This window comes from Gossypium hirsutum, chromosome D02, assembly GCF_007990345.1.
Source record: "Gossypium hirsutum isolate 1008001.06 chromosome D02, Gossypium_hirsutum_v2.1, whole genome shotgun sequence".
NCBI lineage: Eukaryota > Viridiplantae > Streptophyta > Magnoliopsida > Malvales > Malvaceae > Gossypium > Gossypium hirsutum.
In genome coordinates this window covers 23219276-23234463 of record NC_053438.1, presented here as the reverse complement: position 1 = coordinate 23234463, position 15188 = coordinate 23219276, and the positions used below count along the sequence as shown (strand labels likewise).

At 33.4% G+C, this 15188-nt stretch overlaps 1 long non-coding RNA gene across 3 annotated transcripts; it reads left to right on the top strand.

Annotated features, from left to right (window-relative positions):
* The first annotated feature begins 323 nt into the window (after positions 1-323).
* LOC107910703 (uncharacterized) lies at positions 324-3903 on the top strand. Of its 3 annotated transcripts, none has more exons than XR_001687725.2 (3): positions 367-787; positions 942-2458; positions 3719-3903. It is a non-coding gene; the product is annotated as an uncharacterized lncRNA (long non-coding RNA). The 3 variants fall into 3 exon arrangements; XR_005910142.1 differs by having other exon boundaries at positions 376-787; positions 942-1584; positions 1668-3903; XR_005910141.1 differs by having other exon boundaries at positions 324-787; positions 942-3903.
* The last annotated feature ends 11285 nt before the right edge of the window (positions 3904-15188 follow it).

Below are 15188 nucleotides of genomic sequence, written 5' to 3'. Positions count from 1 at the left end.
ACCCTCCGAGCTTGTATAGGTTAGCATGATCTTTCACATGCCATCAATATTTGTATCATCAAATCATAATATTAACTCAATTCAAATATCATTTATCCAATTTATATTTTATATCCCTATTAACTTGACTCAGACTTAAACGGATACATGGACCCAACCAATACACCATGTCACCCCCCGAAATGTAGGTTAAATTTTCGAGTTAAATCTATAATTGTTGGATTTATTTTAATTTTCTATTTGGGTATTGGGCTTCTATTTTGGTTTGATATGTCAAAATGCCGAAAAATGTATCGATACTTATGCAAGTATCGTTACCTTTCTAACAAGTATCGATATCTTTCTAAAAAGTATCAACACTTTCATATTTCTAGTGAAGGAAACCCTAATACGCTGAAACCCTAGGTATTTAAAGGTATTTTTGTTGGAACACCTCTCCCCCTCACTTTTTCATTTTCATTTTCCCTAGCCGCCTCCTCTTTTCCTCTCTTCTCCTCTCCCTTGCACCGTCTCTCCTTTCTCCTATCTTCTCTTCTTCTTTTTTTCTTCTTCCTCTTCCTCTCTTTTCTTCATAGCCGCCACACCTTCCACCATCTTTGGACCATAATATTTTTCATCTTTCTTGCCAAATCTTCAACGTTCGAATTAATTCCCCTGTCACTGTTGCATCTTACATCATCCTCGAGTCACTGATTTCACTCTCCTTGTCGATTTACCTCTATTCATTTGAATCACCATTGACGTTGAGATTGTCGACCTTAGATCTATATATATTCGCTGTAGATCGGTAAGCAAAACCCATGGTATCGGTTACACTTTGATTTTGAATTCATAACGGGGTTACAAATTACACTCTTCCATTTTGTTTAACCAATTTCTATTGGATCTTCCGAGATCTTTCTTGTCAAATATGATATTATATATGTTTTGTGTGTTTGCAGTTTGAAGCACCAGATCTAGGAGAATCTTATCAAAATTGATCCGAAAGAGTGTGCCGAAATAGTGAAGGGTCGTACGGGCGTGTAGGGTGAAGGTGTGGGCCATAATTATGTAGTGTGTGTGTATGTGTGTGTGTGCTTCAGTCGATTGTGTGGGCGTTACAATGCTTATTCAGTTTTTTTTAATGAATACTGAATAAAATCGATCTGTGAATCTAATTACAATGAGAATTATCAGATCTAAAAAGGATAACATCTGTGGTTAAGTTGCCGAAAAACCGTAAGTGTAAGTTGATTGAAAACATAATCGTGTGTTGTAAGTACGATATTATTATGCTGTCAATTTATGAAACATTGTTGTTGGCTAATTGTGATGTTGTTTTTGTGATGTTACTGCATATACGATAGACACATGCTCTACTATTACTGCATATAAGTTAATATGTCACTATTTTTATGTTGATAACATGTTGATATTGTTACTGTATGTTTACTGTCACTAATCATTAATGGCATGGTATTGTTGCCTAGGGTTGAGTTATTGAAGGAAAAAGTTCAGGTATATAATGCCAGATTGGTTCACCGATCAATCTAGTGTCGGTTCATCCGCATAACTAATGGCGGTCCATCCGTACATCTACTGGTGGTATGCCCACATGAGCTTATGCTCTTACTATTACGGAGTGTAGGGTTGGACAAGTTTTGAGGAACTCTTATTATGGTGTGTAGGGCTAGATTGGGCAGTGGGCTGCTCTCATTCATGAGCATGGCAACTGTTAGGTGAATTCTATGAATATTGTGATACTGATTTGTACATGCACCTCTTACTTGTATGCCATTATCTACTACTTTATATGTTTTACTACCTATATGTTAAGACCATACTGTAACATCTGAAAATGGGGTTAGAAGGATTAAGGTTCGTAGGTGAGTTAGTGGTGTCGTGTAGACTTTTATGTTTTTGTTTACATTTTAGGGGCAATGTTGAGCCTTATGGTTCAGTGGTTAAGTGTAAGTTTTTCCTTAGGTCTCGGGTTCAAATCTTTGTGTGAGCTTAATAGAAATTCTAATAAGTTGAAAGTTTCTTAGATTTTATTATGCCTGATTTTATTTAAATTTTATTTATTTAATTTATTGTTTTAAAAATAATAATAACAAAACCCCAAATTTACTCACATATTTTTCCCTCACTCTCTCACGTTAGTTTCTCCCCTTCTTTTTCAAGGTTTCAAACTTTGATTTTTCTTTCTTTCTCTTTTGATTTTCATTTTCTTTTCTTCCTTTTTGGGTCCTCATTATTATTAATTTTCGCTCAGTAAGGTTTGGTTGTTCTCTAGATTTTCATTTAAGTGTCGAATCGGGTAAATATTGTTTGTTGGGTATTACATTGGTTCTTGATTTCTTTATCCATGGTTTAAATTGGAATTCTTATAGGTTAAGTATAATTAGAAAATTTAGTTTCAGGTTAGTAAGGTTAAGGTGAATCGATCGTTCGTGGGTGCTTGGAATCGCTTTCTAAGGTGTGTTTCTGAAACTACTACAATTAGGGGGTCGATTTAATGTTGGTTTTGTTTTCTCTTTTTTTTTATAGTGAAATATATGTGTTATTTATTTTATTGCTTGATCTAGTGTAGAAACCTGAAAATAGTTTGAAAATATGTATAGCTGCAGTAATTAGAATTTTGTCAACACATAAAGATGTATTTTAAATTTTTAGTGACAAAGTTATGCATAATTTACTTGTGCCATCTGGAATTAATAATTATAAAAAAAGATTGATAATTATGGGATACATTGCAAATATTCAAAAAAATATGGATAAGACATCAATTATTTAATTTGCTTAGATTTGTATATCTTGTGTTGCTTTAAGGGTTCTTTGTGCCTTTTGAATTTTCACCATTTTAATTTAGTTAACTATTTTTGGTGGAAAAGATGCAGTTCATTTCTTATTGTTTGAAAGGAAATATATGCTTATGTAATTATGCTACTTTGAATCAAATTCTAATATCCTTAAAATAGTTGCAAAATCATTCTTATTTACTTCATGAACCTCTAAGCTATATTTACATGACGTTCGTTCAAGTTTATTATAATGCAATATGCTAAACCTAGTATACAAAAATGTTTTGATGTGATGTATGGAAATTGTTTACTATTTTTTCTCTAATTTGAAAACTTTATATGAGTAAGTCCGGTTCTGTTTCTGTTAAACTAAACTGGTTTGCAAATATGGTTATTTAATATGGAAACTAAATACGACTGTCAATTCTATAATCTGTGTGCATTTTGATATGGTTTACATCTGCATTTGGGATTGAGATTTTTTTTCGAAGAGAAGGAAGTTCGTATTGGCAGTTTTACTGCATTATTATATTTTAGTGGTCTATTCGCAATAATAAAAGTGGCATACGACCACATTGAGGTGTGTTCGGTTGGATGGATCCACCATAACTCAAATATTGGTGTGTAGATGTTAGAAAGGGTCTAGTATACCCTTATTGATATGTATGTGAGATTTGTGGATATGGTGTGTAGTGGTTGGCTAGGTGGGATTTTGTATCATTCCTCGTCAGATTTCGTTATGCATAATTGTTATGTGTATAAGTGATATTATGCTTTATTCTTATGCGATTTTTGTTTATGATTCGAATTTTGCTAATGTAAGTTTGTTTGGTTAGTTAACTTTGCAATCGAGGTATTATTATGTTACTGCCTTTTTGCATTTGTTTTACTCACACTGAGCTTTCGTAGTTCATTCCTTTATTTTTCCCTTTCAGGTAATACACGAGCTTAGATGTTGGACTCAGTGAATCGGAGGTCTCGAGAGATACAATAATTTCTTGGTTTGATTTTATAAGTTTTTCTTAAATTCAATAAATTATTTTCAATAGATTTGTAAGTAAACTGTGGAATGATCTTTGATTTTGGACTTTTTGAAAAATTATGGATTTTTTGTTTTGAACTATAATTGTGATTCCGTACATAAAAATTTGGCTAACTAATCGCTTAGTTTTTAAAAGATAATTTATGATTTCTATTTAGAAGTAAATAATAGATTTTCCGCTACTACATTGATTTCGAAATTTTGGATTAACAGTTGGTAAAAGAAGTAATTGCAAACCGAATAAAGACATTTTGATAAGGTTTTAACATTATTTCATCGTTTAATGGACAACCATTTGAAAACCTAAGTAGAGTTTGTTACCGAATCTTGTTAAGTTCAAGCAATGAGGTTTTTGAAAAATTTTAGGTGATTTTGATCGACGTTTTGTTTTAGTCCATTTTGGTGGCTAATGTAACCTTTAGAATTTGGTCGTAACTTTTGGACCATGTTTTACACATACTGAGCCTTATAGCTCACTCAATTTTTCCATTTTTCCTAAGAGCTTGTGAGGTTAAGGCTTGGACTCGGTATTTAGAGCACTATCAACAGTTTTGAACAAAAGTATTTTAAACTTTATTTTATAAACTTTGTTGGGTTTTTTTTCCTATCGTTTTAAATGGATTGTGGCATGGACTTAGTTTTTCATATGGATGTTTTATTTGGGATTTAGCATTACCCATTTTAATATCAAACTCGAACATGGCTAAGAACTTTAGGATTGTTAAATTATTTTTAAACAGTTCATATATGATTTTTCTAAAAACTTTGGAGCTAAAACTAAAAGAACAAGATAACTAAATTAAACTGATGTTTTCTTAAAATAGGTTAAATTAATAAGTGTTTTTGAAACTGAAACGAAATGGTTTTCTATAAAGCAATTTTCACCAATTCTAACGAAAAGTATCGATATATTGGCATCTGGTACCGATACTTGACCAAATAAATAGTTTTCAAAACAAACAGAATGTCTAAACCGTATTGATACTTAAATCGATACTTTTCTAGTTGGTATCGATACCCATTTGTAAAATTTGGAAGTTTTGCAAATTAGTCCAATTTCATGCTCGAATTATTAATGTTTCTCCCTGAATGATCGTTTTAGATTATTTGAACTAAAATTAAGAATTGTATAATTTGAAATCCTTATGAAATAGACTTTCTGACTTTTTTTTTCTGATAATTGAATGTTTTACTAGTCCATTTAGACGGCTAGTGTGACTTCCATAATTTGGTCGTAACGTTTGGGCCAGGTTGGGGAGGTTATACACTAATTTGGCACCCAATGCCTCATCGGACAATGCCGAAGTAAATAGTTTGCGCCCAACACTCATCACTATGTTTTGCATGCACTGTCTCATCAATATAACCGAAGTAAAAGTTGTGCCCAACTCTAATCAACACGTAGTCAAAGTAACTCGTAATCTATCTATCCTATGGCATGCCAACTATATCCGATTCTGCCCAAACAGTTAATAAGGTAACCAATAATCAAATTTCTTTATAGTTCGATCATCATTTTATCTATCTCAATATCATCAATTCATCAATCAATACATCATTTAATCCATATCATAGCATAATTCATTTAAATACTAAGCCAATTTCACAAATTCATCCATTTATACTATTTTCAATTGTATTCAATTTAGTCCTCTATCTCGATAATCAAACATAATCATATCAATTTGATTCAATTCAACTAACCAATCTCAAATTGAAATTCATTATATTCAATTTATCAGTCAATTTGTTATTTCTTTATGATTTAGTTCATATATCACCTTTTTGTATCAAATCATAAACAATCCAAATTTTAATTAACCATATTTACATTTATAAATTAAATGCATAACAATTTAAAACAAACATAGCATATTAACTTACCTGATTAAATTAGCAAACAAATTGATCTGAAAGAACTAATCAACAATTTTGTTTTTTTCCCAATTAATTTTGATTTGGTCCAATTCTCGATCAATACAATTATTCAATTCAATTTATCAATTCTAAACATCTTATATCATCCTATTATAAGCATATGTTAGTTCAATTTTATTATTCAATTGCCATTAAAGTTTTACATTTTATTCAATTTAGTCCCTAAACCTGAAATTGCTATAATTTTCAAATTTGAGCTTCAATTTAAAAACAAATTTCAATTCCATCCTTCTACAGCCCTCTATTATCTATAAATATAGAAATTTCATCAAAATATTTATACTTTAATTCTTATGTTCAAAGCTAACTATTTTCACTTTACAAATTAGTCTCTTTTTTCATATCTAAGCTTAAAATCTAACAATTTAGTACCAAAATCTCCAATATTCAACAATGGAAACATTTTACAACTTTAGCAATTCTACAAATTGATACTCGGGTTAGCTAAATCAAGCTCCCAAAGCTTCAAAAACATAAAAATTGCAAAATAATAATAATAATAATAATAATAATAATAAGAGGACTAAATTGAGCTTAAGAGTTGAACGGTTGAAGCTTCAAAAATGGCTTCCTAAGCTTCTTTAATGGTTTCGGTGCAGAGGAGAGAAAAAAACTGATGGCTTTTAATTTTAGGTTTTTAATTTTAGGTTTATATAGTGTAATTAATTTATTAATTAACTAATATTAACTTAATTAACCTTAATTAATTAACACTAAACATAATTAGCTAATTCGGTGGATGAAAACTAGTCTCCACCACCATTTAGCTTTATACTTATTGTCTAATTGCACAATTGGTCCCTCAATTAATTAAAAATCCATAGTAATTAGCTTTGACTACTTTTACAATTTAATCATTGTACCTAAATTAACTATCAATTTGATAAAATTAAGGGACCAAAGTTTAATTAACCTTAATACTAATCGTGTAAATATTATTTTAATATTTATAGACTCGAACATCATAAATAGGGGTTCTAAAACCGCTTGACACCACTGGCTTTCGAGTCGTTACAAACTCATTTTAAATATAACTAAAAAATGAAGTATTTTGAAACTCAAAGAACTATCCATAACTCAATGTTCCTTATGTGCTCCTGTATCTTCTTTTATTTAATACTAGTTTATTTCCCATGCAATACACAATTGTATTGTATTTAATAATTATAATATATTAAAGAGTTAATATTTAGTACACTAATAGTGTACTTTTTTTATTCCAAAAGTAGCCTTAAAAAACGATCATGCGTCTCTTTTTTAAAAATACTTATTTTTTAATATTTTACTATACTCCTATCTAACTCTGCTCGTGGAGTCTAAAAACTTTAATGATAGTGTACAAGATATTATCTCTTTATTAAATTAGTTCATATTATTTTTTAAAAATTCAATGGAATTGGAAATAAAGTATTTTAAAAATATATATGTGATATTAAAATAGTTTTAAAAGTATATATACATATTTAATTCTATTATTAGAAATTTTAAGAATATTTTAAAAAATATGTGGATCACATTTATAAATATCTATATATATGACATATGATAATTCAATATGATATATGATATAGATATTCTTGTCATTATAAATATGCACATCATACTAGTAACGTCGAAACCACTTTTTTGAAAACAAAAATAGTGTCGACTTAAAAAATGAAAATTGGAGTCGCCAGTGATCTTTTATTGAGGTGTGATCGGATCACCTTAAAAATAATTTTCGTCTACGAGTTTCAGAAAAAAATGGGTTCGGGAGTCAGTTACGTACGAGGAAGGATTAGCACCCTCGTAACGCCCAAAATTGGTACCGAATTGATTATTTAATGTCTTAAAGTCGAATGTCGGAAATTCAAAAATATTAAAAATGATCCACCTTTTATTAATGATATATTTTAAATATTTGCATAAATTTAAACATATGTAGAAAGGCCTTCTCATCCCGAGGTAGCAAAATGTCGTACCCCGTAAGTTAGGATGCAACATTTGAATTCCCAAGCTCAAGCTAACCTTTAAAAACCTTTATTAAAATTTGTATGTTTGAAAACTAAAATGTTTGACCACCTTGGTTTAATGAGAAAATCGAAATCACGTAAGTTAGGTACAATTCCTCAAAATTCCAAAGATGATATATAAGTCTGCCTTTATTTTTAAAAAAAACTTCATCTCGAGATATTGAAAGGTCATATCCAATGAGTTAGGGCGCAACATTTGAATTCTCGAGATAAGCTTTGATTTAAAATTTTCACGTTTGAATTGAAAAAGGGATATTCGGTTACCTAAATTCAACGTAGGAAATTGAAGCCCACTAAGTTAGGGCACAATTTTCTCAAAGATCTTGGATACCGAGTATTGCTTTATTTTGAAAACTTTTTGAATAAAATGATTTTAATGCTTTGATGAAACGTAATCTTTTTGACAAATAAAATGCAATGGGATAATAATGTACAATGTGAAGTGATAATTCGTAAACTAAAATGTACACTAGTGATCGACAAATAATCCATAAATACTAATAAACAAAACAATACACATGAGAGCAACAATCCTACATGATATATTATGCAAAAACTCACATTTAAAGCTAATGAATTATAAATTAACTTTGAAAGAAATACTAAGCAAATTAACACAAATAAAGAATATCAAATTTTAAGATAAAATAAAAAATAAATAGCATGCAAGAGAGAAAATTTAAAATTATCAATATACAAACAATAAATTATAGACATGAAATTTTAAAATAAAAAAAAATATATAAGTTTAACATAAATAAAAAATAAATCCATGTAAAATAATAATATTTAAATGAATTTTTTAAAGTAAATATTGTATAAGATGAAAATCAAAATAAGTAATACATATAATAATACATATTAGTCTAAATAAGCAATATACATATGAAATGAAAATTTAATATAAATAATATATAATAATATGTATAAAATGTTGGAACAAAAAAAGTATAAAATAAAGTAGGGTTTTTTTTAAAAAAAATTAAGGACGAAAATGTAGCGCGCGAATAACATGTGGGACTAATTGGGAAATATTCCCCATCCTCCCAAAACGCAGCGCTGCGATATGGACTAAATTGAAATCAGCAGGAAATTATGCGGTCAAAATTAAATACACAAAAGAGACTAGATTGAACCACAACGCAAAAATGGAAGGACCTGGCACGCAAATAACCCGCACAATACCAAAGAGCGCGGATCTAGCCGCATTTGGGTCGGGTCATTGGGTCAAAGTAATTAAACGACACCGTTTTGAGGGCTACTAACCCTAATTTCAAAACGGCGCCATGTGATTGCATTATTTAAACTAATTTTTTTTAAAAACATTTTAGTTTTTCTTTTTTAAAAAAATAAAAGGGGTCGCCCCTTGTTCTTCCATCTCCACTAGGGTTTTGAACCTAGTCTCGCACTGCTGAAAGCTCTGCCGATCTTCGGCCTTACAATCCATTCCCAAACTTCGATTGCAACGAAGTGAACAAGGATCCAATCGGATCCGACACTGAGGTAAATCCTTTTCCCTCTTCTTTATTTTTTATTTTATAAACAACATGAACAAAAAACGAACATCGAAGAAATAGAAAAGAAAAATGAAATCGAAAAAGAAAAAAATCAGATTTCAAATCACCTTTCCAAACTTTTAATTCTTTTTTTTTTGATTTCTTTGGTATCTTTTTTACTGATCTCCCCCCTTTACAAATTTTCAATGGCTTTTTATAGCCGAAATGAAACAAGAAAATAAAATAAAAAGAAATCTATTCTGTTATCTGCTGGCCTTGATTTGTGATTTTTGATTTTCTTGCTATTTTTCGCTGCCTATGCAATTTGTTGCCATTTTTGTTGTGCATGTACAAGCTCGGAGGGGTGCACGCTCGCAGAGGCATAGCACGCGTTGGGGGCCTGGGTTCGTCTGCGGCGCAAAGGTAAAAAGTTGTTATTGCTGCTAGGGTTTTTGTTTCGTGGTCTAGGGCTAGGCAGTGGGCCTCTGTAATTGGGTCATTGTTTATTGGGTTAGCGATTTAGATTGGGTCTTAGTGTATTTTGTAATCGGGTTTGGGTTTGGGCTGTCAATTGGACTGTATTTGGACTTTGAATTTTTATTTGGTATTTGGTTTTATTTATTTACATACGGGCCAGGCAAATTGGGCCAATTACAGCTGCCCCTCTTTGCTCGTTGTTGTGTAAAGGGAACGGAGCAAAGAATTTAGAAATGGCCAATTTTGCCGGGTTGTGCTGGATCATGGTGCTTTTCGTATTCAAGTAGCCTCATTCGAACCTGCTGCATCTTCAGAGGTATTGGTGCTTCGATCCACTCCACTGTAACGTTAGGGAAATAGGATTTGTAGCTTTTCAAAGGAACATTTGCTATCTTCAGTCTGCTCCACTGCAACTTCAGGGAGATAAGACTTATAGCTTCCAAATGTTTCACTATAATTTCAAGGAAATAAGGTCTGATGCGATCTATTTTACTGGAACTTCAGAGAGATAAGATCTATCATTTTAATCCGCTCCACTGCAACTTCAGGGAGATAAGATTGGTTCATTCAGTCTGCCCTACTGCAACTTCAGGGAGATAAGACTTGATGTGATTTGCTCTCTGCAACTTCAGAGAGATAAGATCTGTGGTTTTAATTTGCTCCACTGTAACTTCAGGAAGATAGGATTAGTTTCTTCAATCTGCTCCATTACAACTTCAGGGAAATAAGATTCGCCATCTTCAGTCTGCTAGGGAGATAAGATTCGCTACCTTCAGTTTTAATCTACTCCACTTTAGCTTTAATCTGTTCCACTGCAACGCTAGGGAAATAAGATTCGCTGCCTTCAATCTTAACGCCAGGGAGATAAGATTGGTGTCCTCAATCCACCCCACTGCAACTTTAGGGAGATAGGATTTGTGATTTCACCAATCTATTCCCTGGGGAACCTGACCTGTAGAATCCTTTTTATGAGCCTATTTATGCCTAGTGATTAGGATGTTATGATCGGAATAAATCAAAATCTCTGAACAAAATATGCATGCATGAATGCAAAATGTCATGAAAATAATCCCCTAATGTTTGAGTTGTTATTGCTCATTGTTCATTAAGGATTTATTACCAACACATCAGAACGCCATCTTGTTCTGCTAGTAACACTCATATCTTACTTAACCGGATTGCCTCCACTGTAATCTTCAAGGTTCAATCCACTGTAATCTTCAAGGTCCAATCCATTGTGCTTTTAGTACGTAAAATTTGAATTATCTTCCTCCCACTGTAATTTAGAAGTGTAAGACCTAGCTCTTTCTCAATCCTCTCCTACTACAATTTAAGGATACAAGATCTGAATCTCTTTGGTCTCTTACACTTTTCCTAGAGTGTCGTACCACATGTTTTATGCACAATTGTATAACTTTCTTCTCCAAGAAAACCTCTTCTTATCACTCAATGATCATTGCTTGTTTTTTCATTGTCAACAACACGACATCTTGTCACTTTGTTCAATCAATATTTTGACAACAAAATTCGAAGGGATAGTCTTAATTTAGAATTTTCCTTCTTAGATATTTCAACCTTTAAACTTGGTGCGTTCTAAACAATAGTCCTGTTTCAGGTTCCTATATTATTTAGAAATTTCTAGAGTAATATGCAAAACTTCCTTTGAGAAAGTATTATTAGTCCATTAATCATCATTCCAATGCCACATGCTTACAAAAAATCATATCAATGGATAAAAATAGAATTGATTTCGGAGCACGATTTAAAATGAATAAATTATCAAGGATAGTAAAATAAAAGAGGAATTAAGTGGGAACATGTATTTTGAAAAAGAATAAAGTATTACAAGAACAAAAAATTCAATATAAATAGTATGAAGACTAAATGCCCCAGATATCGCAGCTTGAATTTCTCTATACAAACTTTCTGAAGACCATTCTGAGTTTGACATGTGTTTAGGAGACCTACACTTTGTCGATGCCCCAAGATGTCGCCTACCCTTTTCTATTGATTCAAGTATAGCAAGATTACCGCATGCCCTATTTTGATAAATCATTTGATCTACTCTGATCACCTCATGTCTCATTCTGATCAAAATTTGAGCCGCCCTTTTCGGGTTTTCAACTCAAATCCCCTTTGGTCTCAAGGTGCCCTTTGCGGGTTTTCACCTTGGCCTCTCCCTTTTTTTTGACTCAAAGCGCCCTTTGTGGGTTTTCACTTTAATCCATTTTCTTTCTTCATGTGAAGTATTTCTTGACTGAGCTGAGTTTACCAAATTTGGCAAGTTTTTACCATCCATCTCGCTCAAAATCAAAGCTCCTCCAGAAAAGACCTTCTTTACAACATAAGGTCCTTCCAATTTGGCATTCATTTCCCTCTAAAATCCTTTTGTAGAGGAAGGATCTTTTTCAACACCAGGTCCCCATCGTGGAATTCTCTGCGAACCTTTTTGTTATAGGCTCGCATCATTCGTTTTTGCTATATCTAACCGTGATGAATAGCCTTTATCCTTTTCCCTTCTATCAGGTTCAACTGATCATATCGAGATTGGATCCATTCGGCCTCATCCAACTTTAGTTTAACTAATACCAAGAGAGAAGGGATTTCAACTTCAATGGGTAAAGCTGCCTTCATCCCATAAACCAGAGAAAAAGGCGTTGCCCCTGTAGAAGTTCTGATAGATGTTCGATAGGCAATGAGAGAAAATGGTAATTTATCATGCCAGTCCTTATAAGTTTCAACCATTTTCCCCACAATTTTTCTGCTATTCTTGTTGGCCGCTTCCACTACACTGTTCATTTTTGGGCGATATGGTGACGAATTATGGTGTTTGATCTTGAATTGACTGTAGACTTCCACTATTGTACTGATTCAGCACATTATCAGATATGATTCTTTTAGGCATTCCATATCGACATATGATCTCTTTTTTCAAGAACTTGCTGACTTCGTGACATTAGCATATGAAGCAGCTTCCACTCATTTAGTGAAATAGTCAATAACCACAAAGATGAAACGATGCCCATTAGAAGCCTTCGGCGATATTGGCCCGATAACATCCATACCCCACATGGAGAAAGGCCATGGAGAAGTCATAACGTGAGAGGTGAAGGAGGTGCGTGCATTTTGTCCCCATAAATTTGGCATTTATGGCACTTATTGGCATAGTTGATGCAATCCATTTCCATGGTGGACCAGTAATACCCGAATCTCATAATCTATCTAGCCATGGTGAATTCTTTGGCATACGTTCCGCAAATACCCTCATGGACTTCCTCCAAGATTTCCTTGGCCTCCACAGCGTCCACGCATCTCAATAGTACTTAATCATTTCCCCTTTTGTATAAAATCTCTCCATCTAAGACATAGTCAATGGCTAGTCTCCTCAATGTCCTCTTATCATTCTCTGTTGCCTGATCAGGGTACTCAGGATTTTTCACATATTGTAATATATCTTGGTAACAAGGATGGTTATCATTTTCCTCTTCCTCAATACTGTAGCAATGGGTCGGGGTCTCATAAATACTGATTTGAATAGGCTTCATGTCTTCTAGTTTGATCACTTTGATCATGGAGGCTAGGGTAGCCAGAGCATCAACCATCTAATTTTCTTCTCGTGGAAGATAACAAAAAGTGATACTGTCAAATTCCTCAATCAACTCCAGAACCAATCTTCGATAACAAATTAACTTTGGGTCTCTCGTTTCCCATTCCCCTTTGAACTGGTATATTACCAATGTCGAGTCCCCTTATACCTCTAGTATCTTAATTTTTCGCTATATGGCTACCTGGATGCCCATGATGCAAGCTTCATATTCAGCCATGTTATTGGTGTAATCAAAATCCAATTTACTGGTAAAAGGATAATGATCTCCATTTAGGGACACAAGGATTGCCCCAATCCCATTACTTGCAGCATTCGAAGCTCCATCGAAATTTAGCCTCCAAGGATGATTTTCTTGAGAATCCTCTTCAACAGTTGCCACACACATCAAATCTTCATTCGGGAAATCAAAATCCAGAGGTTCATAGTCTTCTAAAGCTCTGCTGGCCAAAAAGTCTGCTATTACACTCCCTTTGACAGCCTTCTGATTTACATATACTATATCAAACTCGGAGAGCAAAATATTCCATCTAGCCATCCTCCCATTCAACACAGTTGACTCCATCATATACTTTAAAGGGTCTAACTTTGAAATTAGCCAAGTCGTATGGTAGAGCATGTATTGCCTCAATCTCCGTGTCGTCCAGATCAGGGCACAACATAATTTTTCAATAGGTGAATATCTCATTTCACAATCAGTGAATTTCTTACTGAGATAGTATATCGCCTTTTCTTTCCTTCCTGTCTCATCATGCTGGCTCAACACACATCCCATGAAATTATCAAACACCGATAAATACAAAATCAGCGGTCTATCCAGGCTAGGCGATGACAACACTGAAGTATTGGACAAGTATTGTTTTATCTTGTCAAAAGCTTCCTAGCATTCTTCATCCCACACACCTGGATTATGTTTCTTCAGAAGACGAAATATGGGGTCACATTTCTCGGTCAGTTGTGAAATGAACCGAGTGATGTAATTCAGTCTTCCTAAGAAACCTCGAATTTCTTTCTGAGTACGTGGTGGAGGAAAATCTCGTATCGTGTTGACTTTGTCTGGGTCGATCTCGATTCCCTTTTCACTGACTATGAAGCCCAACAGCTTTCCTGACCTGGTTCCGAAAGTTCATTTTTTTGGATTAAGCTTGAACTGGAACTTTCTTAGTCTTAAGAACAATTCTCTTAGGACCTGCACATGTTCCTCTTCTGTTCTGGATTTTGCAATCATATCATCAACGTAAACCTCAATTTCCTTGTGTTTCATGTCATGGAACAAGGCTACCATGGCTCTTTGATATGTTGCCCCCACATTTTTTTAATCTGAATGGCATCACCTTATAGCAAAATGTTCCCCACAAGGTAATGAATGTTGTCTTTCCCATATCTTTAGGATGCATCTTTATCTGGTTATATCCAGAGAAACCATCCATAAAGGAAAACAGTGAATGGCCCACCGTATTATCCACCAAAGTGTCAATATAAGGCAATGGGAAGCTGTCCTTTGGGCTGGCCTTATTCAAGTCTCTGTAATCTACACACATTCGTACTTTTCCATCTTTTTTAGGGACTAGGACGATGTTGGCTACCCATTTACAATATTTGACCTATTGTAAAAACCCAGCATCATACTGCTTTTTGACTTCCTCCTTTATTTTAAGCACAATATCAGGTCTCATCCTTCTAAGCATTTGCTGAACTGGCTTGCAATCCTCTCTTATAGGAAGGCGATACACTACAATATCAGAGCTTAACTCGGGTATATCTTGGTATGACGGTACGAAGACGTCTTTGAACTTTCGAAGGAACTCGATAAAGTCTCGCTTCGTTTCTTCGGTT